The sequence below is a fragment of the Schistocerca americana genome, chromosome 11 (assembly GCF_021461395.2).
Source record: "Schistocerca americana isolate TAMUIC-IGC-003095 chromosome 11, iqSchAmer2.1, whole genome shotgun sequence".
NCBI classification, from domain to species: Eukaryota; Metazoa; Arthropoda; class Insecta; order Orthoptera; family Acrididae; genus Schistocerca; species Schistocerca americana.
The window spans coordinates 25635787-25661941 of record NC_060129.1 but is presented as its reverse complement, the minus strand read 5'-3'; the positions used below and the strand labels follow the sequence as shown (position 1 = coordinate 25661941).

The following is a 26155-nucleotide window of genomic DNA, read 5'->3' as shown; positions in this document are numbered from 1 at the left end:
CTTCATTTGGCTGTCAATGTGTAACCCTAAGAATTTTGTTGTAGGTACATCATCTATGGAGATGTTATCTAGTTTTAAATTTAAGGGACTCTGTTTTCTGTTCATTCTAAAGCATATTGTATTTGTTTTCTTTATGTTGAGAGTTACTTTGTTTTCCTGAGACCATTTGTGACATCCCTAGGCACTTCAGTAGAATTTTCCAGCATTTGTGCTGGTGTCTCACTGGTGATTACTATGTTGCTGTCATCAGGAAACAATATCTTCTCTCCATGGCTGATACGTTGTGGGAAATCATTTATATACACTTACTGTGGATCAGATTTATGATTCTCAATGTACTTTGATCCACTAGAGCCACGTGTGATCTCTACTGACTGTACTCTGTTTTCTAGATATGAATGAAACCATTTGAGAACCACTCCCATTACTCCTAGTGCCTCTAAGTTATGCAACAGCTTTTGGTGGTCAACTGTATCAAATGCCTTAGGCAGGTCTAGGAAAAGGCCAGTTACATGGCTGTTCTCTTCTAGTGCTTCTAAAACTGTTTTTGTAAATGTGATATTGCAGATTCTGTACCTCTACCAGGCCTGAAACCATGCTGGTCATTGCAGAGGAGGTTGAATTTACTTAGGTAGCTCATAAACCTGTTTTTCATTATTGTTTCTATCACTTTGGAAAAGCATGACAATAGGGCTATTGGTCTATAGTACTCAATGTTTTCTATGTTACCTTTCTTGTGAACTGGTAAAACTTGTGACATGCTTCAGATAGTCAGAGAAGCAACCAGTTTTGAAGGATTCATTTATGATTTCTGCTAGTGGAGCTATGATACTATTTATGCATTTTTTTCAGCACACGCATTGAGATTTCATCTAAACCTGCCGCAGTTTTGTTCTTTAATTGCCTTACAACATTACATACTTCCTCCTCAGTAGTTTGAAGCAATACTATTGAGTTTGCTACACGCTTTTGCATTGGTTGATTTGCACTTTTTGGAAAAATTTTCTGTAACTTCGTTGCAATGCTGCTAAAGTAGGTGATCACATAATTTGCTAATTCTTTTGGGTTATTTTCTACGTTTTCCTTGTTCTTGATTTGTGTGTTTGTACCTCTCTGCTTCACAGCTCCTGTTTCTGTACAGCCCATGTAGCTTTACTTTTACTATTGGCTATATTTATGAACCTATTGTTGGCTGAGTTTTTTGCAGTGTTGAGTACCCTCCTGTAGATCCTTTTGTAGTACTGCAAAAAAACTGTATCACTATTGTCCTTTTTAATGGAGTTTAGGTATTTACAAGTCTGAGTACATTTTCTTATTCCTTTTGTAATCCATTTATTGTTGGTGGATGTTCCAATAGGAATTAATGCTTTGAAGACTGCGATGTGATTTTGTCAGCTAAGCATTACTCACGTCACGTTATCTCGCCATAAAATCACAGCAGATGATACCACATCTTCAGAGCATAGGACACTTGATGTAGTCAGCCAAAAGCAACATTATTATTAAATATCGTGAACACACAAATAGGAGTTCATGATTTATATTAATATGAATACAGTACAGCTACAAGAAAAGCTAACCTTTCACAGACAATATTCGTCTTTTTGCATGTGTTACCCTTTAAGTTACATTAAACACAAATGTGCCAGTAAAATTTTAAATGATGACATAAATGTCTGGTCTACTGGACCCGAAATTTTTCTAAGTGGCTGGTCCTCAAAGTATTCTGAATGAGAGTCAAACACTCTGCGATTTAAGAAATTCTTTGCACATCCTCCCAGTTAACGTAATTCATCTTGCACAAAAGGAAATCTACATTGAAAGCAAAGTTTCTCAAACCACCATTCACAGTATTTTACCATGACCTGTTAGAAATAGGTTCATTTGGGCAATCGCTAGAGTGCACCAGAAGATAGGCATTACTGCGAGGGGCAGCTATGATGACGTACCAAGCTCGCACTTGGTGTTCGCCTTGCTGATACAAGGCAACTGTATCGCTGCTCATACACGTTTCATGGCATTTCTGTTTGGAATATTGTGTGCGTGCCCACGTGGAGTTATTGTACTTAGGGCCACTGGTGGCTGTTGTGTAAGAGCATGTGAACACCCCAACTTTAGGCACCTTACAGATTCATTGGTTATTTTACTTTGAATGCTGTTAAATGTCATGTAGATGCGGTAATCTGAAATACACGGCCCTAAATGTACTCCGCTGTGCTACATTGCTACTCCTCTTAACTTCGTGAAACTTGGCATCAGAGTTGAGAGCAAACCTTCAGTTGTGCACATTTTAAGGAGCTTTTGCAGACACGCAACTGGCGTGACCTATATGCTTTACGGGCCAAATACATACGGTTTGGATAAACAACTTGAACTGTGCACAGCTAGCTCTTGCCTGAAAAGTTTACAGCAATGCCACCACGTGGCAGCATCCTGCAGCACACTTTTATTCCCTTTCACTTGGCATAAATCCAGTTAGACAGTAGCACACCACTTAGAAATGCCAATTCATTTACTTGATAGTAAAATTAGGTAGGATGTCAGTGTACGTTGTAGTTATATTGATGGAGGTGTGCAACATGCATGTGGGGAGATCCTCAGATGGGGCAGAAAGTGAATCCTCAATGAACTTGGCGAAGAGAAGGAGACACTCGCCGTACAGAAACTCAGTGAGTGAGGTATTAAGATCATCTTTATGAGTCGAGCGAATACCCAGCAGGACCCATGGAAGGGCCTCTGACCAGAGGCCTCCATGGCACATTAGGGCGGCCTTGAGTGTGCGTTGCCATCGCTCAGTGAGGCTGTTTGACTGTGAGTGGTATGCTGTGGTATGAAATATGGCGATGCCACAGGGTCGTGCAAAGAGGGCGGACTGAAATTGACATCGCTGGTCAGTGCTGAGAGATAGGGTCAGCTGAAGCGAGCAACCCACATTGAGACGAAGGAACGGGCGAAGATCTTGGCCATGATATCAGTAAGCGGGACTGCCTCTATCCAGCAAGTCCCAATGTTGATGATAGATAAGGTATATGTGTAGCATTCAGATGGGGAAGGGGACCAACGACTGACACGGACATGCCAGAGACGCCCCTTTGGGATGTCAAACTAGCCCAGAGGAGGTTGAGCGTGCCTGCCGACCTTGATGCGCTGGTACAAGATGCACGCACAGCTCAGAGTGCAACAGTTGTGCTTCACGCCAGGCCAGATGAAGCGCTCTGCAAACAGCCACATCGTGGCTCACGTCCCAGGGTGAGCTAAGCCATGGAAAGTGGTAAAGACTCTATGGCGAAGGTGGGGACTAGGGGGTGAAGTGTCCCATAGAGGTGTCACAAAGGACAGGGATCGCCGAATCAGGTAGTGTATAGGGCTGGACAGAGAGTGATGAGCTGTTATCTGATTTTATCCACTGTATATCATCATGGCAGCGAGGGCCGAATGGACTGCATAGAGGTGAACTTGATGCTCCTAAGTGGAGGAAGAAAAGATATCACCTAAGTAAGCATAGGCAAAAGGCAGAGGGAGCAAAATGGAATCGATTAACCGCTGCCATATCTGCGGAGCATTTATCAATCCATAAGGCATGTAACAGTATTCAAATAGGCCAAAGGGTGTTATGATGGCTGTCTTCGGAATATCCGGTGGATGCATAGGAATCTGGTGATATGCATTGGAACAATCTAATACAGAGAAAAAGGTAGACCCATGAAGTAACTGCGAGAAATCTTGTATATGTGGATAGACGTTGTTGCAGGCATTAAGGTACCTGTAGTCCCTGCACATGTGTAAAGTGCTGTCCTTTTTGGGAACAAGTTGAATAGGTGATGACCAGTTGCTGTCGTAGGGGCGGAGGACGCCCGAAGACAACAGAGCCTCAAGAACTTTGGAAGTGTTATGGCGCCTGGCCTTATAACGGACTGGTGGGCCATCGGTGGTGTGAATCTTATGGCAAGTGCCATTACTCTCTCTCTCTTTCCTTGTGCCTACATCTCACAGCAGCGCAGGATCGGCAATGTTATCAATCGATTTGGCAGGGTTGGCTTGAGGGGTGGCAGGATGCCCTTCCTGCCACCACCCACGAATGATGGTGATGATGATGATGATGAAATTATGAGGACAACACACACACCCAGTCATCTTGGGGCAGGTGAAAATCCCTGGCCCTGCCAGGAATCGAACCTGGGACCCTGCAGGAAGCGAAATTGAGACCATGAGCTGCGGACATGGCAAGTGCCATTACTGATGGCCGATAATTGTGTAGGGAAGTCAGCTTGAGGGGTCAAGAAGATATCCACAGGCAACATCGGTTCACTGACCTCGATGAACCGGAACGATGTAGGTGGGGCATCGGCTGCAGTTGGCGATGGAAGGCGCGATGCAGGAGTGAAGCGGTGTGAAGAATCAGGGAGGGGCATGCAGGTACGCCTTGGAAATTCGTCCGCGGCGATGCGGAAAAAACTGCATGCGGTGGAGTGCTCAATACTGGAGCGGGTTGGCGAGAAGCCTCTGTAGAGGCGTGTGCTGGGCCGTCTCACTGCACGGCTGCAGATAGGTGATGTACGGTATGCCGTGCATGTGACTATTCAGCAGAGGCAGAGGTGATGTGGGTGCGTAGGTCGTTATTCTGGGTGCAGAGTTCATCGATCTGGGAGTGCACGTACGACAGATCAGAGAGCCGTGTGGTTATGCGCTCGGCCAGGGAAGCACCCGTGGAAAGCGTAGCCGAGGAGGTGGAGAGCAAAGTGGTACTACTCGGGTGTGCACGGAACTGTAGAGCCAGACGTGTGGCAGGGCGTGGCGGTCTGCAGGTCTGGTCAAAGTTCATAATGGTGCAGAAAATAAGCGCCGTGAGGGTACGAGGTGGAACATAGCACCTAAACGTATCTGCCAGTTTCATTTGGGTAGCTGCAGGGTGCGCGGCAGTTGTGGGCAGCATCCCCATAAGTGATGTGGAACCTGTACAGCGGGTATGCCCGTTGGTAGGCCAGTGTGGTGCGCTGCAGTGCAGGTGGGGGTTGCGGCAGGGCCGGTAGCAGATCGGGCTGCTGTTCAGGCGAGGTCGGCAGCTGTCGGGAGCCCACTGGCAGTAAGGCCGTTAGGTGGCAGCTCCTGACGGGCAGCTGAAGCACCGAGGCGAGCAAGCAGGCCTCTGCCGACAGGGCACGGAACCGGAGTCACAGGTGTGCCAACTGAGGATGGTGGAGATGCCATACGTGACAGGTGGTGTCGGTGACAAACGGTGGCATAAGCCTGATCTTCCGTGCGTAATCTAACCTCGAACGGGTCAGCTATGTGAGACAGTAGATGAAGCTAAAGATCCGAAGGCATTTGGACCGTCCACAACGTCCAAAGGGTGGCGTGAGGCAATTTTTGGTCATCGATTAAAGCACATAGATGCTGCCAAAGTTTCGAAGGGGTGTGGTCATCGAGATGCTCCTCGTGATTAAGTGATGGATCGCCTCCGCCGGAGGGCGGGAAAGGCGCTCGATAAGAAGTGCTTTGGCTGTCAAACATTTGTGCGAGGTGGGCAGTGAGAGGAGCAAGTCACTGATGAGGTCCGTATGTGCATGGAGATGGCTCACCAGACAGACAAAATTGGCACCATCGTCGGAAATGCCTTGGATGTCCAGATGGTCCAATAAGATGAACCAAATTTTTGGCTTGTCTTTTTGCAATGGAGGTAGCTTAGGGAACCTGCCAGGTAACACATGTTGAGGCAGCACCCGCAGATGGAGTCGGTACTGGTAGAGCAGGATGCCTCCGACACCGAATGTGCGGTAGTGGTGAGGAGTACGTCGCCCAAGGTCTGTGAGGGGTGGTGGCCACAAGCAGCACACAATACAGGGTGGGCAGACAAGGCAGCATGCATATAAGCCGGCAAAGTGTATCCAATCAGCAAGCCTGATGAAGAGCGAAACGGCCAGTGCCGTAGCAGCAGCGGGCAGATGGTGGTCACGGTGGAGCTGTGGGGTGGCGGACCTGGTAACTGGCACGGGTGCTATGGCCGGCGCCATTACGAAAGTGAGCAGAAGGCGGTCATGGTGCAACCACAGTGTGACGGTCACGAAAACCGGCGCGGTCTTGGCCGAAATTGGCGGGCAAGGGGGAGAGGGGAGGGGGGAGGGGTTTCTGTGACACTATGTAAATAAGAATGTGCTACCCCATCCATATAAATGTTTGATTCACAGTCCTGGATATTTGTTGGCATGTCAAGTCATCCTGAAGGTAGTGATGTACATGAAGGATAAACCACAGTGAAAAGGAAGGGGCTCCAAGTTATGGTTAAGTGGTGGGCACTGTCCATATTGTGGTTGTTATTGTGCTGCCATGCTAGGCGGCGGCCATGTTGAGCCGGATAAGGTTGGGTGGCTGCTGGCGCGGGCGGTCATGAAAAACTGTTCACTTTTAACCAAGTTCAAAAAGGTACACTTTCCCACTCATGGCCGCAAGCAGCAGAGCTGAAAGGAGCTGTTACACTTCCACCGTAAGTCACATGTAGACCCATTGTGGCTCAAACAATGCAGTTCAGCACACGATGTGAGTGAATGACGGAAACAAGCACAAATAATGCTGGATGAGACATCGACGGTGTCGGGGTCTTCACTGCGGTTATCATGGAAGATTAGCTGAGAGATAACACACTTGATATTGAATACACATTTATTAGTCACTTGAACATATAACAAAGAATGGCTGTTACACACCTGTGCACTGAAAGTTCACACAAGACTTGACTAGTCCGAAGAAGAAAAGTGTCAAAGATAGGGCACTCTGTGCCAGAGACGACACAGAGCTCCCCCCACCCTGGTAGTGTGGAGCATGATGGAGAGAAGGCTCACTGTTACCTAGTTTCAGCGATTTGCTGAATTTCAAGTGTACATTTTCATCTTCTGGCACGTACAGCATTATTCCATAATAAAGGATAGAACATGAGGTAATACAGTAATGGTATTCCAAGAAAATTTGCATCCAGAAAACTACATTGAAAAGCTTTAGCAGAGTTTTACATATCTGTCTTCTGTGAAACACAATCTTTTTCGATTGTAAGACATGTTTCCATACTCATCTGGTTTCTCCTCTCGGCCTGACTTCATCTCTTAATTTTTGTAGTTTACATCTTAAATTTGCAGAATGCCATTCTGTTGTGTAAGAGCATGTGAACACCCCAACTTTTGGCACCTTACAGATTCATTGGTTATTTTACTTCGAATGCTGTTAAATGTCATGTAGATGCGGTAATCTGAAATACACGGACCTAAATGTACTCCGCTGTGCTACATTGCTACTCCTCTTAACTTCGTGAAACTTGGCATCAGAGTTGAGAGCAAACCTTCAGTTGTGCACATTTTAAGGAGCTTTTGCAGACACGCAACTGGTGTGACCTATATGCTTTACGGGCCAAATACATACGGTTTGGATAAACAACTTGAGCTGTGCACAGCTAGCTCTTGCCTGAAAAGTTTACAGCAATGCCACCACGTGGCAGCATCCTGCAGCACACTTTTATTCCCTTTCACTTGGCATAAATCTAGTTAGACAGTAGCACACCACTTAGAAATGCCAATTCATTTACTTGATAGTAAAATTAGGTAGGACGTCAGTGTACGTTGTAGTTATATTGATGGATTTTGTGGGATTCAGACTGGGCACTGAGAACCGCAAGGCACATCGTCGTCGATTCTGAGACTGTAGTATTTTTTCACGATTCTGACATCTGTTCATCTTGTGGTGGGTCTGGTTTATCTGTACTGTAGGCCCATAATGTAAATATGAACATTCACAAAAGGCTGTCTCATTTGCTTTCTTTGATACTATCTTAAATGACAGTGTGCTTTGGATCCTTATGGTTCTCAGTGCCTCATCCGCAATCTAATCAGGTGCCCGTGTTGGTAGACAGTACTGCTTGGTTTTAATCATTTTCACAAACAGCAGTTTGTATTTGCAGTTGGTTGCTTATTGTGCAGGGATCACCTTTCGTATGCAGGGGCAACATGAACTCTTGAATCTGTTTTAAGTGCTAACAGAAAATAAAATACCCACGAAAAGTTAGCCGCAAAGAAACTAGAGCCTTCCAGACCTGATCTTGTGACTGACAAAATGACGAAATCAAATAAGGACATCTGTAAGTGAACATTTGACAAACAAGTGTATAATAAATGTAAGTTGTTGTTTGGGTGCTATGTAAGAATGTCTGATTTTCAGCCTGGAAGTTACTCGATTAACTAATACATGTGTTAGGGATCTTGCACATTTGTCCGAAAAAGTACAAAAAAGCTTGAAAACTCCCACTTACAAAAAATGCGGAACAGACAGTAGAGAAGGCTTAAATATTGTTTAATTTTTGCCCTAAACTGTATTTAATTATGTACAAAACAACAAAATTCCACAAATACAATCTTTTTGCAGACAAGTTATGCATATTATTATAATTATTATTATTACTGTTGTTGTTGTTGGTGGTGGCTGTAATGTTTCTTGCCTAACAAATAAAGAATGACATAAATTTCATAATAACAATTTAATTTTCATTATAATACCCATGTACACTAATACACTTGCGGGCACACTCGGATAACTTCTGCAAACCATTCAAATAAAAGGTCTTCAATTTAGAGTCCAACCAGGCATTCACAGCATCAATCACTCACTGCATCATCATTGTCAAATTGTCGTCATTTGAAGTCTTTCTTTTAGGTTTGGGAAAAGAAAAATGTGTGATGGAGTGAAGTCTGGAGAATATATCAGATGATGTAACAATCTGAACCCGCAGTCACACAGAGTTTCCAGTGTTGCGAGGGCTTTGTGCGCTGATGCGTTGTCCTGATGCAAAACTCCATGCGCCAATTTTCCGAACCTTGATTTCTTTAGCTCTTCTCTCAATATGGTGCAGGAGGGTGCAATAGTATGATGTATTGATAGTTATGCACTTTTGCAAGTAATCCACCATTAATTACCCCTTCTGCATACCAGAAGACTGATGCCATCACATTGCTAGCTGATTTTTGCACCCAGAATTTTTTTGGTGTGGGGAATGAAGGATGTTTTCATTGCTGTGACTGTTGTTTTGTGTCAGCATCAATGTGGTGAACCCACATTTCGTCCATTGTCACATACCTTGAAAGAAATTTGTCTTCATCTGCTTCAAACTGGCGGACGATTACTTCACAACACTGCACACGCTCCCATCTCTGATCTACATTCAAGTCTTTCGGGCTCCACCGCGATGAATCTTTCTGCATTCCCAAAATATCCACAACAATGACGTGAGCATGGCCATTGGAGATTCTAAATGTGGTTTCAATGTGCTACAATGTTGTTTGATGATCCTGCAAAATCGTATCACGAATTGCAGTTGCCGTTTCATCAGTGGCAACGGTGACAGGCCTTCTGCTCCTTGGCGCACCTCCTACACTCGTTCTTCCACACTTGGATTCGGACACCCAGTTTTTCACTGTTGGATAACATGGAGCACTATCCTTAAGTGTATTTCACATATCCTCTGCAATTTCCTTGGACATCCTTCCCTTCAAATTAAGATCTTCAATCAAAGCACGGTTCTCACTTCTCTCGATATTCGCCACTGTGCTTACACTGTGGTATACAACGCATCATAGCGGCAAAGCTAATGAAGCTGGAGCAGTGAAATTTGACTTGCGTATCCACGAAGGGTCACCAAAAGGTAGGTCGTGGTGTTTGTGTGAGACATTACGGCAACTATCTTGGGCTAGAAACTTTTTGACTGTCTCGCGTATAAATATGTTGATGAGCATAATTGTTACACAATAGATGCCATTAACTTCACACTGCCATGTTTATCTGAATCCCAAAATCTGTGAACATCCAGAATCTAAACTCACAAGCTGCCATTGCTAAGGGCTTTTACTTATGGCAGATAAGCAGTGCAAAATTAGAAAGCATCCTTGGCACAACATTCGTTTCAAAACTAGACTCAACAACTCAAAGTATTGTAATATTTTGCTACGTGTTGTTGACTTTATTCTTATTCTGTAATACTATTGTTTCACATCTGCAATCAAGTTTACATCCACACAATGTGTAGGGGAGGGGGAGGAGACTGCAGAAAGCTAGTAAGAAGGAATACAAATTTCTTGCAAAAAGAAAAAGAAATCGTTGTTTGTATATAAGAGAACTAAGAACAATAATAAGCTTTTTATAACTTTTTCAAACTGTACAAAAATTAATAAGGTTACTTGTGAAACCAAGAAACTTTATAATTGGCAGTTTATATTCTACTCCAGGAGTAAATATAAAGCATCGTGTGGAATTAGTTGTATAAAACAGTCTATAATCAACTGAAGAATGGCATTCTGCAAATTTAAGATGTAAACCACAAAAATTAATAGATGAAGTCAGGTCTAGAGGAGAAACCAGATGAGTATTGAAACATGTCTTGCAATTGAAAAAGATTGTGTATCACAGAAGACAGATATGTAAAACTCTGCTAAAGCCTTTCAATGTAGTTTTCTGGATGCAGATCTCCTTGGAATATCATTACTGTATTATCTCAAGTTCTGTTCTTTATTGTGGAATAATGCCATACATGCCAGAAGATGAAAATGTACACTTGAAATTCAGCAAATCGCTGAAACTAGGTAACAGTGAGCCTTCTCTCTGCCGTGCTCCACACTACCAGGGTCGGGGGAGCTCTGTGTCGTCTCTGGCACACAGTGCCCTATCTTTGACACTTTTCTACTAAGGACTAGTCAAGTCTTGTGTGAACTTTCAGTGCACAGATATTTAACAGCCATTCTTTGTTATATGTTCGAGTGACTAACAAATGTGTACTCAATATTAAGTGTGTTATCTCTCAACTAATCTCCGATGATAACCACACTGAAGACCCCGACACCGTCGACGTCTCATCCGGCATTATTTGTCCTCGTTTCCATCATTCGCTCACATCTTGTGTCGAACTGCATAGCTTGAGCCACAATGGATCTACTTGTGACTTTCGGTGCAAGTGTAACAGCCCCTTTCAACTATGCCACTTGCGGCCATGAGTGGACAAGTGTACCTCCTTCGAACTCGGTTAAAAGTGAACAGTTTTTCATGCTCGCCCGCGCCGACAGTCACCTAACCTTATCTGGCTCAACATGGCCACTGCCTAGCGTGGCAGCACAATAACAACCACAATATGGACAGTGCCCATCACCTAACCATAACTTGGAGGACCTTCCGGTTAAACATCGTTACCTTCAGACGACTTGATGTACCAACAAATATCCACGACTGTGAATTGAACATTTATATGCATGGGGTAGCACATTCTTATTTACACAATGGCGCCGGCCATACCACCTATGCCAGTTACCGGGTCTGCCATCCCGCAGTCCACCATGACCACCATCCGCCTGCTGTTACTACACCTGCATCACGCTCCTCATCAGGCTTGCTGATTGGACACACCTTGCCGGCTTATATGCACGCTGCCTTCTCTGCCCACCCCGTATTGTGTGTTGCTTGTGGCCACCACCCCTCATAGACCTCGGGCGACGCACTGCTCACCACTACCGCACATTCGGGGTCGGAGGCATCCTGCTCTGCCAGCATCGATCTCCATCTGCCGGTGCTGCCTCAGCACGTGTTACCAGGCAGGTTCCCTAAGCTACCTGCATTGCAAAAAGACAAGCCAAAAACTTGATTCGTCTTAGTGGACCATCTGGACATCCAAGGCATTTCCGACGATGGTGCCAATTTTGTCTGTCTGGTGACCCATCTCCACGCACATACGGACCTAATCAGTGACTTGCTCCTCTCACTGCCCACCTCGCACAAATGTTTGACAGCCAAAGCACTTCTTATCGAGCGCCTTTCCCGCCCTCCGGCGGAGGTGATCCATCACTTAATCACGAGGAGCATCTCGATGACCACACCCCTTCGAAACTTTGGCAGCATCTATGTGCTTTAATCGATGACCAAAAATTGCCTCACGCCACCCTTTGGACGTTGTGGACGGTCCAAATGCCTTCGGATCTTTAGCTTCATCTACTGTCTCACATAGCTGACCCGTTCGAGGTTAGATTACGCACGGAAGATCAGGCTTATGCCACCGTTTGTCACCGACACCACCTGTCACGTATGGCATCTCCACCATCCTCAGTTGGCACACCTGTGACTCCGGTTCCGTGCCCTGTCGGCAGAGGCCTGCTTGCTCGCCTCGGTGCTTCAGCTGCCCGTCAGGAGCTGCCACCTAACGGCCTTACTGCCAGTGGGCTCCCGACAGCTGCCGACCTCGCCTGAACAGCAGCCCGATCTGCTACCGGCCCTGCCGCAACCCCCACCTGCACTGCAGCGCACCACACTGGCCTACCAACGGGCATACCCGCTGTACAGGTTCCACATCACTTATGGGGATGCTGCCCACAACTGCCGCGCACCCTGCAGCTACCCAAATGAAACTGGCAGATACGTTTAGGTGCTATGTTCCACCTCGTACCCTCACGGCGCTTATTTTCTGCACCATTATGAACTTTGACCAGACCTGCAGACCGCCACGCCCTGCCACACGTCTGGCTCTACAGTTCCGTGCACACCCGAGTAGTACCACTTTGCTCTCCACCTCCTCGGCTACGCTTTCCACGGGTGCTTCCCTGGCCGAGCGCATAACCACACGGCTCTCTGATCTGTCGTACGTGCACTCCCAGATCGATGAACTCTGCACCCAGAATAACGACCTACGCACCCACATCACCTCTGCCTCTGCTGAATAGTCACATGCACGGCATACCGTACATCACCTATCTGCAGCCGTGCAGTGAGACGGCCCAGCACACGCCTCTACAGAGGCTTCTCGCCAACCCGCTCCAGTATTGAGCACTCCACCGCATGCAGTTTTTTCCGCATCGCCGCGGACGAATTTCCAAGGCGTACCTGCATGCCCCTCCCTGATTCTTCACACCGCTTCACTCCTGCATCGCGCCTTCCATCGCCAACTGCAGCCGATGCCCCACCTACATCGTTCCGGTTCATCGAGGTCAGTGAACCGATGTTGCCTGTGGATATCTACTTGACCCCTCAAGCTGACTTCCCTACACAATTATCGGCCATCAGTAATGGCACTTGCCATGTCCGCAGCTCATGGTCTCAATTTCGCTTCCTGCAGGGTCCCAGGTTCGATTCCTGGCGGGGCCAGGGATTTTCACCTGCCCCAAGATGACTGGGTGTGTGTGTTGTCCTCATAATTTCATCATCATCATCATCACCATCATTCGTGGGTGGTGGCAGGAAGGGCATCCTGCCACCCCTCAAGCCAACCCTGCCAAATCGATTGATAACATTGCCGATCCTGCGCTGCTGTGAGATGTAGGCACAAGGAAAGAGAGAGAGAGTAATGGCACTTGCCATAAGATTCACACCACCGATGGCCCACCAGTCCGTTATAAGGCCAGGCACCATATAACTTCTAAAGTTCTGCACACCAATGTGATCTTTGAGGCTCTGTTGGTTTCGGGCGTCCTGCGCCACTACGACAGCAACTGATCTTCATCAATTCAACTCGTTCCCAAAAATGACAGCACCTTACACATGTGCAGGGACTACAGGTACCTTAATGCCTGCAACAATGCCATTCCACATATCCAAGATTTCACGTAGTTACTTCATGGGTTTACCTTTTTCTCCATATTAGATCGTTCCAATGCATATCACCAGATTCCTATGCATCCACTGGGTATTCCGAAGACGGCCATCATGACACCCTTTGGACCTACTTGAATACTGTTACATGCCTCATGGATTGAAAAATGCTCCGCAGATATGGCAGCGGTTAACCAATTCCATTTTGCTCCCTCTGCCTTTTGCCTATGCTTACTTAGGTGATATCTTTTCTTCCTCCATTGAGGAGCATGAAGTTCACCTTGATGCAGTGCGTTCGGCCCTCGGTGCCAACGGCATGGTGATCAACCGTGATAAATAGCAGCTGTGTTCTACATCCATTACCTTCCTCGGCCATTCCGTCTCTGCCGACGGCCTCCGCCCCACAAGTTCTCGTGTTGAAATCATACTTAAACTTCCTCTCCTAGAGGATTATGTTCAGCTCCATCGTCTCCTGCGTATGGCAAACTTTTATCACCGCCATATTCCTCAAGCTGCCACCATCCAAATTGCCCTCACCGAAGCTCTCTCTGGCAAAAACACCACTGGTGAACAGAAGTTGGAGTGGACCCAATCGATGTTCAACGCTTTTGGTAACCTTGAAACTGCCCTCACCAAAGCCATCACACTCGCCCACCCTGACCCTGATGCCCGTATCTTGATCACGACTTGATACCAGTCGCTCAGCTGTGGGCACCATTTTACACTAGCATAGTGTCTACTCCACTTTTCCAAGAAACTGACTAAGAACCAGTGCAAGTAGTCGGCATTTGACTGTGAGCTACTTGTTGTGTCTGAGGCGATTAAACATTTTTGTAGTGACCTCGAGGAGTGACCCTTTACGATCTACACTGATCACAAGCCACTCGTGGACACTATTTGTAATCTGGCTAAGGACCTCCCGCCCAAGCGTTTCTGCCATACGGACTACATCTGTCAGCACTCTTCCGACACATGCTATATCCGCGGCATGGAGAACGTTGTGGCAGACTACCTTTCCCACATTTGCATGCTAACTGCACTGCTGAACCTGGAGTAACTCACCCAACTACAAGCAGATGATGATGATATACAGTGGATAAAATCAGATAACGGCTCATCGCTCTCTGTCCAGCCCTATACACTACCTGATTCGGCGATCCCTGTCCTTTGTGACACCTCTATGGGACACTTTGACCCCTAGTCCCCGCCAACCTTCGGCATAGAATCTTAACCACCTTGCATGGCTTAGCTCACCCTGGGATGTGAGCCACGATGTGGCTGTTTGCAGAGCGCTTCATCTGGCCTGGCGTGAAGCACAACTGTCAGACTGTCGCACTCTGAGCCGTGTGTGCATCTTGTGCCAGCACAGCAAGGTCGGCGGGCACGCTCAACCTCCTCTGGGCAAGCTTGACAACCCGAAGGGGCATCTCCGGTATGTCCATATCGACGTTGTTGGTCCCCTCCCCCATCTGAATGCTACAGATATACCTTATCTATCATTGACATTGTGACTCGCTGGATAGAGGCAGTCCCCCTTACTGATATCACGGCCATTCCTTCACCTCGACATGTATTGCTTGCTTCGGCTGACGCTATCTCTCACCACCAAATAGGGATGTCAATTTGAGTCTGCCCTCTTTGCACGACTCTGTGGCGTCGCCAAGTTTCATGCCACCCCCAGTCAAACGGCCTCGTTGAGCAATGGCAACACACACTCGAGGCCGGCCTAATGTGCCATGGAGGCCTCTGGTCAGAAGGCGTTCCATGGGTCTGCTGGGTATTTGCTCGACTCATAAAGAAGATCTTAATGCCTCACTCACTGAGTTTCTGTGCGGTGAGTGTCTCCTTCTCCTCGCCAAGTTCATCGAGGATTCACTTACTGCCACATCCGAGGATCTCCCACACGCATGTCGCACACCTCCGCATCCCCCTGACCCACCCTTACACCAACCTCCACCTGTCCACAAGGACCTAGCTATGTGCAACTTTGTTATGCTGTGGGATGAAACTGTGCAGACAACCCTTCAGCCACCCACCCTATTTGGGCACTCAATGTGTGCTGTCACAGTACCAACACTATATATATATATATATATATATATATATATATATATATATATATATATATATATAAAAAGAAAGATGATGAAACTTACCAAACAAAAGCGCTGGCAGGTCGATAGACACACAAACAAACACAAACATACACACAAAATTCTAGCTTTCGCAACCAATGGTTGCCTCGTCAGGAAAGAGGGAAGGAGAAGGAAAGACAAAAGGATATGGGTTTTAAGGGAGAGGGTAAGGAGTCATTCCAATCCCGGGAGCGGAAAGACTTACCTTAGGGGGAAAAAGGACAGGTATACACTCGCACACACACACATATCCATCCACACATACACAGACACAAGCAGACATTTGTCAATATATATATATATATATATATATATATATATATATATATAATGGAAGGAAACATTCCACGTGGGATATATATATATATATATATATATATATATATATATATATATATATATATATATATATATGAAGATGGTATCCATTGGTGACCATGCAGATCATTATAATGAAATTACAATGAAATGAATACCTCTAGCCGCATACAGGCGTTGATATAAGCCAACAGGGGCAGTTGAAAATGTGTGCCCTGACCGGGACTCGAACCCGGGATCTCCTGCTTACATGGCAGATGCTCTATCCATCTGAGCCATCAAGGATACTGAGGATAGTGCAACTGCAGGGATTTATGACTCGCTGCCACAGTTAAGTCCCACAGATGTCGTGATAATACAATAGACATCGTGTCACTTCTGATTTCTCCATGTCTTTGCATATTTGAACTCTTCAACAGGTTTAAATTAAATTCGTATTCATTATTATAAATAAGTACCGGATCTGAACATGAGCAAATCTGCAAGGTGCTTTCAGCAAACCTTGTCACTTCCCTGTGACATTTCTACCATAGCAGATGATTATCAAGAAACATTGTTATTGGCCATGCTGCAACAGCTTCCTCCTGTGACTGCAACGCCCCGAGCAAGATTTAGCAGCCCTCCTGAGGGGTTCAACCCACAGGTTCGAAAACACTAGTTTACAGTAACTATGTACTAAGTGATCTGTAATAAAACCAACAAACTGCAGGGATGGCTTCCTGACTGGAAATGGAGGAAAAGAGGTCTATGAACAGGTGAGCAATGACGACAAAATGTCTAGATACACAGTACGGAGCAGCATCACATCCACATCACAACAGATGGTCAAAGTGACCACCTTCGTATTGCAGGTGATATGTACGGTAGTGGTTGTGGTGCAGGATACACGTAACTGTACTTTTTTGTTACACTATATTAGCAGGCCACTTTCCTGGAGCTTGTACTAGGGATCCTCTCAATATTGTGTAGAACCTGGTCCTCCAAATCTGGTGTACACACAATCCACCACCTCCCTCTATGTTTGTTTGTCTGAAAGGACTCACAATCACACAAACTCCCGAAAAGGGCTTAAATGTTGAGTGATGAGGTTAGTGTCTGTGACAGTAATTGTTTTGGTATAGCCGTGCTGCCTCTCGATGATTTCCATCTGCTCAGTCATACACAAACACCATCTCATGTTCCTGACAAGAATACCAGACCATTCTGCTGCTTACAGTACCTGAATTAATCACACAGCCTGCAACAGACTAGAAACACAGGGCATACGGTCAGAGGAACATTCGTCAGCAGCATCTAACGTGGCAACAATGCATTTATGGACACGTGTTCGTAGGACATTTTTTGTTCCGTTTCCAGTCAGGAAACCGTCCCTGAAGTTTGTCAGTTTTTTTAACATTTACCCTTTATTTTCAAAATTAGTAATAATCGTAAAATATGTAACTATATAAATAAAATATAAATTGAAAAATACTATTAACACTGTACACAAACAAGTGAGACCTACAGGTCAGACGTTAGTAGCCTTCTCATACGTATCTGTCACTAGAAAAGTCACTGGAAGAGTCCCCTCGTTACAAAATTGCGATGACAATTTCATTTTATGATATGGTATCAGGACTGCACTGTGACACCACTGAGCTCAGTGATGCAAGGACTGCAGAGAATAGATGTGGCTGTGTTTCATGGTTTAATATTGCAAATGCTATCTCTCCAAATACTGTGCGGGCTGCATTTCTTACTAAGTTTTTATTCGAGCTGGGAATGTTATGAACGAATGTGCTTAACTCAAAAATAAGTTCTCTCTCCTCTTATTGTCTCTGGCATTTTGACAATTTGTGACTGCAGCTTTTATTTCTTTTCATTTTAGCTTTTCCACCAGATGAACTGACATTACGGACTCAATTATGCTTATTGCTCTCAGTCTCCATCATCTGATGAAGTACGACATGGCAACAGTGTGTCAGGAAGAAACTCCAAATGACCTGCCCGAGGATTATTTTGATACTTCTTGGCTCAACCTTTGCTTCCCTAGATGCATTTTATGTATTTGCTGTAGGACTCCCGTACAAATTATTTTATTTCACATGATGCATTTATTACTATTATGTTTTGTTCCAGATATTTGGCCACTCGAGGATCACACCACACTATTGCTTTTTAATTCTGAAGGGGAAGGACAACAGTCTCTAGCTTAGACAAATGCATGTGTCAATAACCACTGTATTTACCTCAGTCAGCAGAGGTAATCTGGAAGAAAACTGAGATGGGACTGATGAAATGATGGCAATTTCCTAACTGCACTGGCAGCATAGATGGGAAGCATGTTAGACTGAAGTGTCCTAAAAACAGTGGCTCAAATTAGTTTTGTTACAAAATCTTGTTTTCAATTGTTCCACTTGCAGTTATTGATCACGATCACAACTCTAAAGTTAATGACAGGGGCAGTTGTGGCAGACACTGTGACGGCACAAGTTCTCAAAACTCGGCACTTTTCTGTGAATTCACATGAGGAAAATATATTCTCCCTTAGAAATTAATGTTGCCCATGAACATGCCAAGCTCATGTGCTGATGGATGATGAAGGGTTTAAATTACGAATCTATCTGATGACTCTTTCATCCAAGTCAGTGGCCTTGGAAAGTCCTTTGAATAAATAGGGACTGTCCTGTGGTGGAAAATGCTTTTGGTATACTTGCTCAAGAGTGACGAGTCTTTTTAACACCTATTGACTTACAATGTATACTGCAGAAGCTGTTGTGGAAGCAGCATATTTGTAGCTTAAATTGTACAACAATTGCACCACTGGTTTCTGCAAGCACATTATTATTTCAACTGAACTCCAATGTACACTACAATATTCATCAGGAACTACATCATGCAACTGCATATTTATTTATAAACAATGAAAACACATGTTTGGTATACTCTTGTATCAGTTTTCTTCTTTGTTGCTGTCTTTTTCATCACATTTTTAAAATCACAGTGTTGTATAGTGTACAAAAATACTTCTGTTTCTGCCACCATCCTACACACACTGCCAGTAAAGTGACAAATATATCTGAATCAGTCAAGAAATTTTTCACTCACGAAATTGTTAAGACAATTGTGAACCAAACAAATGAAGTCAATTATTTGTTGCTAGTGATTCTGAAGTATAAGCATTGATGGGAACTTTAATTTTAATGGGAGTTCACCAGGACACCAATGTTTCATTATCTGATATGTGGTCAGATTTATTAGGATAAGATGAGAGCTTATCAACTACTGTATTAAAAATTCTTTGTTTTGATGATAATGGCACCAGGGCAGAAAGATGTGTGACAAATTTGCACCACTGCATGAATTATTTGAAGAACTGAATGGAATATCCCCAAAGTGCTGGTACTTCAGAAGTGTGCTATACAATACAATTGATGAAATGCTGAATGTTTTCAAAGGTGGTTGTTCATTTAAAGTTCTCCTCAGATACAAGTCTGTGAAATATGGATTAGAATTCTCAGTTGTGCGTTTAAACAATACATAATAAAAATTAAAAGACAGCAGACCTGTCTGTGAACAACACCCTTTGAGACTGCAAAGAGACAGATTGAGCCAATAAAGAATAGAGGCTCCAACACCATAATTGACTTTATCTACACTTCTGTGGTATTGGTAGACACACTGTATGCCGATTACAAGCTTACCTTAGCTGAGAAACTCAAATACCACAGAAAACACATACCACACGAACTTAAAAAGACAACAGCAGGGAGAGAGCTGTATTCCTCCAAGTTTGCATTCACAGAGCCAATGACTACTAAGCCTCCAATAACAGCTGTCTCTTAGATGACAAAGGAAAAACTGAAGAAATATCTGTTAATGTTGTCTACACAGCATCGTGATTATGGACCAGAAGTTGATGAACCATGAAAAAAAAAAAAAAAAAAAAAAAAAAAAAAAAAAAAAAAAAAAAAAAAAAAAATTATATTGTAACTCCACAGAGGCAGGAGTGGATGCCATAGACCAAACGGATAGGACTTACTCTACACAACATGTATGAGGATACAGCCACTATCGGTGTTCTACAGCCTATTTTATATGGCTGCAGTAAAATTGTATGTAATGTTCAAGATGAGTGTGCCTATGTGGAATGGAGAGAAATCGAATCCCAGAAAATTTTGTTTGCATGAATTAGACTTTGAACTTTTGAAATCGTATGTAGAAAGCATTCAAAAGACTCTCATTTATGCTGTTGGAGACATCCTTGGAAAGAAACTGGAGATAATCAAAATTACTCCTGAGGATGAAGCTACAAATGCTTGAACAACACAACTAACCCGAGAACCAGAGATAACATCACAAAAAACCAAATTAATGTGTGGAATATGTGGTTGCCACCTGTGTAAAAGTAATTCAGAATCAACCATTTTGTGCGAGCACATATGTGTCATCTATAAATGACCGTATTCTCGCTGACTGAAGTGTGATTCCCGAAAGTTTTCAATGTAAACCTACATTTGTGCAAGTCTTTATTTCACAAACAAAAATATATCATTCACTTACTAGATCAAGAGTGTATAGAAATTTTGGATAGCTTGTATACTTAACTACAAATGTTATTTTTCTAGTTTGTACAAATGTTTATTGTCCAAATTTTGATCACTGTTTCTTGTTGTATTTAACCAAAGAAAAATATTGATCTCATACTGGTAACGCAATCACTTATCACACTTTGCTACAAGTGACAGATGTTCATCACGTGATCTGTCACTCTATAAACTTGTTTTTCAAAGTTTTATACTTTTCTTTGCGTTGTTGGGCAAAGAATTTATTTTCACTGAAGGTAAATTTCTTGCTTTAATTTCATAACATTTCTTTTTAGTATCCTGTGCGTATATTTTGTGTTCTGTATTGGTGGCTCCATTTAATTAGCTAATCTCTATTTTTAAGCTGCCCTGGTCAGAGTGTAGCACTTTTACCTGCCATACTGGGGTGGAGCTAAGAGGTCACCTGGAGTGTGAGCATGGAATGAATATGGAAATAACAGAATTGGAGTTTGATTCACTGGAACTTAAGGAAACTAAATGCCATTATATTCTTTCAAAAAGAATACATTCTCGCTGTGTTTTAAACTTGTTACTGAACTTTGTTGTTTTTATTTGTAAAGTTTCTTAAGAAGAAATCCAAAGTTGAAGGTGAAGAGAAAGTTTTCTTTGCGAAGAGAAGTGGTGAAAAGATGGTTAACAGTCCCACTTATATTACATTTGGTACCATTCGATAACCCACATGACAAGCAGTTTGGGCAAAACATTGGAAGCCCTATCAACCGAAGTTGACCAAACCTGTCGTACATCTTTGGTACTGACATACATGGCATCAGGCAAAATGAGTGTGAAGGTCTACATGGCACATACAGGTCACAACTTCTCTGTGGCTCTCTCGTGTTAACTGTGGTGATAGTCCAACAGTTGTTGGACAAATAGCAGCAGGAGTAACAGAGGTCAAAGTTTTGAAGAGAATACAAGAGAGTGTTTGTGAGGAATACTTTAGAAGGGTGCACCTGTCAGATAAGGTATTTCTAATATCACAAAAGAGTACAGGCTGGGTGATTACTTGGCACAGCAGAAGCTTCTGGGTAAAGACTCTTCTTTAATTTTGTACAAAGCCCAGGGAGAAGAGAGTGAAATTTGAAGCAACAGTGGCTTTATGCTTGTGATCGTGACACTATTTCAATAAGAAATGGCAAAGAGCTTTGTGCCAAATAAAGTTTTAATAGATAGTACCCACAGTACTAGTAAATACAGTTTTGAATCGACAAAACTAATGAAAGTGGATGAGTTTCATGCAATTTACCTAAGCACACACATTAACTTGATGTCAATGGAAGCTTTTAAATGGGCAGTTAACAAATGTGAGAGAAACATCAAATCACAGGTGAGAAACTGAGTTGTATTTTTCAAACTTGTGTGTGTTGAAGTATTGAGTGCTATATTTGTATTTCTGTTTGTTTGTAGGTTTTCACATCAGGCAATCGTCCCATTTATTACAGTTTATGGTGCTCGAAGTGCAGTAGTGGTCCAGTGTAATAACAGATTACTGTGAACTCGGCATGTCAGTCAGGCATACAGACGGAGATGAAGGAATGTTAAAGATACAATGGTTAACAGTAGCAAGCACAAAGCTATAAAATCTTTGGACTTAAAAAAAAGAAAAAAAGGACAGATCTTCTCTGATATTACAATGTTTTCTAACATAGTGCACATAGTACCAACTGTCTCAAGAGCTTGGCAACTATTTCAGAAATAAATATGCGCGCAGACCAGAAATGTAGGTTTACTGCTACAGAGCAGCAGCAGGTCAGAATACTAACATGTATCTGGAGGCACTCCATAAAATTCTTACACACTTTTATTTCTCTGCAAAAGATAATTGGAGAATTGACACATTCATTCAGAAACAGTCTCACTGAAGATTTAACTCGGTCCTTGATGTCTATTAGGTTAAGCAAGGGTGCATTGCCAAAATAATTACCTTTCCAATCGTGGACTCTAGATACTCAGTTTGCAGACAGCGTCACGGCTACAGTCATGAGTGTCCCTGGCAAGATTCAAATTTTACGCCCCACAGCTTACTTTCTTGGATGACAAACGACATGACAACTTTGAAAGTTTGCTCCCGTGAAGGTTGCATCCTTAGCCAAGCCCCTAGCTATCTGTAGAAAGAGTGCCCCACAAGATATCTTTCCAGTTTTCTTTTGAATTGGTACAGATTTCCAATTCTTTCTTTATGTTAGATAAGTACTTTACACAGCGTTCTTACTGTTTGCTTCTTCTGAACAAACATCACTTGCACACCGTGCAGCTGTACCATAATCCTCGAGTGTGAGTGCAGATAGATCAGTCAGTATAACATCAAGATTTTTAACCTAAGAGTCCAGGGTTCGAGTCTCCGTGTGAGCAAAGATTTGAACACCTTCGTAGAGGCTCGTACTTTATTTACATTATGTGACTACTCCAGAAGATAATTATGCGGTAAAATTCTGAAAATTACAGTTTGGATAAGAATTTAGATACTTCATTGTATTGTATGCAAAAGAAAGCAGGGGAAAAAAAACAATAGTATTAATTCTGGGAGTGGTATTATTGCAGACAGACTACTGCAGCTAGCTAGTTTCATAACCTCTAACTCCAAAAGTTTTACATCTCCTTCCACACCTAAACTTTCACGATCTTTCTCTGCTTCTTCTCTGAGTCTGTCACCATTTGTAAACGTTTTCTTCGATTCTAAGAAAATTTCCACACACGGCTATTTTCCTACTTTTTTATTAATTGTCTCATATTTGGCTGTCGAACTCTGTGATTTCTCTAAATTTTTTGATACTGTTAACTCGAACTGTCCTGTCAACCTTTTGCAGTGCTACAAGTTCAAAAATTTTCAGGTGCTGCTCATCACTGCAGGTCGCCTCTGTTCTCACCAACTATCGTCCGGGGTAGCGCCAAACCACAATTTATTGCTGAACACAGTGTGATGCCATTTGCCAACAGTCTCTTCTACTTGGTCACTGCGCAACTTCAAATGCAGCCATTTGTGTTGTGGTGTTAACAGTAGCCTATACACAGGACAGTAACTCCCTAATCCAGTTGCTGCTAGTCTGGCCAGAGTGGAAGGATACTTGTTTCGAGGAGCCCATTACTCGTTCCGAGACAGTAGGCACAGACATTAAGGTGTTACACAGAACACTGCAATTGAAAATTGCTCTAAAATGCTATTTTTTGAGGGCTAGTTACTGCAAAATTCTTCCCAGTATTATCCGTGCAAATGACTCAGCTCTGGATCGAAGAGCAGTAAATGCCGAACGGTACAGGTCATCTACGTTTCTCCGAGGAAGAGTGTGCAGTGCCAGTCTAGCAGAGATCCGTAACTGGCTGGCTGCAACCGACTCCAGTTGACAAAATCTACCATCTCGTAGGCATAACACCCTGGTACAGTGAAACCTCTATATAACGTTTTTCAAGGGACCATAAATTCTGAACACTGTATAGAGAAACACTATAAAGAGGAAGGCTTCCAAATAATAATTATAGGGCATTACTGAAGATCGGGATACCACTAAACACCTTTGACAAACGGTGCCATAGATGATAGTTGGGTGGCAGGAAAATTACTTTCACATTCCTCAGAAATGTGGATGTGCCCATTTTGGTGTCAAATTCTCTGAGAAAATGTAAAAATACATCACTCGTCATCCATGCCTTGGCATTGTTTGTATATTTCCACGGAAACATGGAAATGTTTTTGAAGCAGTTCGGATTTTTTTGGCTTCCCGATAACCAAAGGTTTCAGTTTTTCACTACCATCGGCGTTTGTACACAACAAAACGGTAAGACGTTCCTTGCTCTTCTTACCGCCGTGGCAATTTTCCCCACGAAAAGTAAATGTGTTATCCGGCATTAAATTGAAAAACATGCTGGTTTCATCAGCGTTATAAATGTCATGCAGTTTGTAGCCATGTATCAGATTAGGTAGAGTTTGCATCAACTGAGCTACAGTTGGTTCATCCACACTTTTACTTTCTCCACATTCGGCTTTGCATACAACACCATGACGCTGTCGTCCATCCATTGGACCCCTTAAAATTTTCCATTCCTAACTACAGTGATATTTGAAACGCCTTCTCCTTCAAAATAGTTCCGTTTATACGAATGTTTGTAGCATATGCTTGCTGAAACCAAGTTAATAAAACTGCCTCCATTTTGTCGTAAGTCAATGGTTTCAAATGCATACATTTCGAATTTCCACAATTCTCAAACCCTTCCATTAACGACGATCTGTTTTTCATAATAGTGTTGAGTGTTGAGGCGGCTAGTTCAAAGTGCTTCGCTAGCTCCATGCGCCTCACACCAGGAGATGCCTCCACTTTTTTAATAACAGAAACCTTCTCTTCCAGAGAAATGTTCTTCCGCTTTTCAATCATGTCCACTGATGAAAGCTTTTTTTTAAAAAATAAAGTTATATTGAAGACACAGTCTCATTAGAAACATGAACTGTTTGCTGCTCAGCTCACACAACACGCTACAAATATAAAGCATCGACTGAAATGGCACCAAAAAGATCGCAAGCAGAATGTGAGTCACGTCACATGAACGGGGTCTGCCACTGAAATATGAAACACACTGAACGCAGGCTTTCCAAGCCATTGCTGACTGTGAATCCACAGAACGATGCGTCTACATCCAGTCACTTAAACCTTATAAAGAGGTAAATAATTGACCATGGTTCCAAAACTATGAGCATTACATGGAGGAAATTTTAATATAGAGGAAATGCAGTAAAGAGGAAAATTTAACATTGTTTATATGGGCTTTTAGTCGGGACCGAGAAAAAGAACATAATATAAAGGAAAACATTATATTGAGGAACATTATAAAGAGGTTTCACTGTATATCAGACAAAGAACAGTGGCAGAGGTGGAGAAGAAGAAATGAGAAAGTGATTCCGGGCATTTGGAAGTGAAGCACTGTGTCCTATGCTCAAGTCCTACCAGATGTGCAAGGCGCTAACAGACTGCAATCTGGAGCCTGGAAGAAAAGGAGTATACACGTCAGTTAGCTTCATTGGGCAGAATGTAGAACTATTATCAAAGACAACTGGAATAAATCCTACATTATGATGATGAGAAAAATCTGTAATCAGGTTTTTCCTCATTAAATCTCACAAAAGTGGTCTTTTAACGTGCAATTTGAGGAAAAAATAGAGAGAGGGAGAACTATTAAGTATGCTAAATCTAAGCTAGGAAGAAACTCCACAACACCTCTTCCCCCATCCAAATTACACTGAATTAAATCTTTATCTAGACACTTACATGATATGGTGGATTGGAGAGGGATAAGCACCAAAAAACTGTGCCTGCTGAAGTTTTTTTGGTGGCACATAAACATACAAGGGATAAAGAGGTTACTTGAGACACATTCATATTTTAAATTTTCTTTTTTAATTTTGTACAACTACCTTTTTTCACTAAGGTAATATCACTGGAGCACAATTATAGTTGATGGCCCATACTTGTAAATGGCTTTACAATTGTGAAATTAATTGGGCACTGCAAAATAAATAAGTTCTGGACATGGTGC

At 43.2% G+C, this 26155-nt stretch overlaps 1 non-coding gene across 1 annotated transcript; it reads right to left on the bottom strand.

Annotated features, from left to right (window-relative positions):
• Window positions 1–16257: 16257 nt before the first annotated feature.
• Window positions 16258–16331, bottom strand: Trnat-ugu. The gene has a single exon. It is a non-coding gene; the product is annotated as a tRNA-Thr (tRNA).
• Between the last annotated feature and the right edge of the window lie 9824 nt (window positions 16332–26155).